Source organism: Bombina bombina, chromosome 7 (genome assembly GCF_027579735.1).
Source record: "Bombina bombina isolate aBomBom1 chromosome 7, aBomBom1.pri, whole genome shotgun sequence".
Classification (NCBI taxonomy): domain Eukaryota; kingdom Metazoa; phylum Chordata; class Amphibia; order Anura; family Bombinatoridae; genus Bombina; species Bombina bombina.
In genome coordinates, this window is record NC_069505.1 from 634129297 (window position 1) to 634130553 (window position 1257).

Consider the following 1257-nt stretch of genomic DNA (forward strand, 5'->3'; position numbering starts at 1 on the left):
TAATGTCAATATCTGATGAAGAAAAATTCTGAATGAGAAAAAAACACCATCAGAGAAGGATAATTCATTATGTTGTTGGTCATTGAAACTTCATCAACTAAAAAAAGAAGTTTGAAAAAGACCTAAAATTTTTTATTAGAAGGCGGGATTGTCAGACAAAACCTTTAAAATAGAATCAGCGTCAAAAAATGACGTAACTACGAACAAACTTCCGGCGTCAACTGCGGCGCCGGAAATGACAAAATTTTGCGCCAAAAAAGTTTGCGCCAAGAATGACGCAATAAATTGAAGCATTTTCTGCCCCCGCGAGCCTAACAGCCTGCAGGGAAAAAAGTCAATTGAAAATTTTTAAGGTAAGAAAAAAATATTTATTCATATGCATTATCCCAAATAATGAAACTGACTGTCTGAATGAAGGAATACTGATTATCCTGAATCATGGCAAATATAAGTTTAAAGACATATATTTAGAACTTTACAAATAAAGTGCCCAACCATAGCTTTAGAGTGTCATAATAAAATAAGACTTACTTATCCTAAGACACTCATCTATATATAGTAGATAGCCAAACCAGTACTGAAACGAGAATCAGTAGAGGTAATGGTATATAAGAGTATATCGTCGATCTGAAAAGGGAGGTAGGAGAAGAAATCTCTACGACCGATAACAGAGAACCTATGAAATAGATCCCCTAGAGCAGAGCTTTCCAAACTTTTCATGTTGGTGACACACTTTGTAGACCTACATCATTTCGCGACACAGTAATTCAGTTGTACTAGCAAAAAGGATGTATGAGGTTGATGGGATGAACACAGTTTCGGAATATTTGGTGTAATATTAGATAAAGACACTCACATTTCATCATCAAGCATTTTTAAGCTTCCACTTCCTATCCATATATCAAGAGCAGGAGCAGCAATGCACTACTGGGAGCTAGCTGCAAAAAATTCCAATGACTTCTGACTTCAGCTCAGTGTTTAAGCTGCCACCCTCAGAGCTCTGTGAGTCCGACTGACTACTGCCTGCGCTGCAAACACACTGCTGTCCCACTCACTGGCTACACTTGCAGTCACGAGCCAATTAAGGAGACTACACGTGCAGTCAGGAGCCAATGTGCCGCCAAATCCGCCAATGGTAATAGTTTCAGTTCCCACTGAGCTGTGCCAATTGGTTAAGATGATCTGTGACCCACTAGGTATCAATCACGTGTCAACCATGTGGTATGCGTAGCAGGCAGGTGGTGGAAAGTCAGAAAC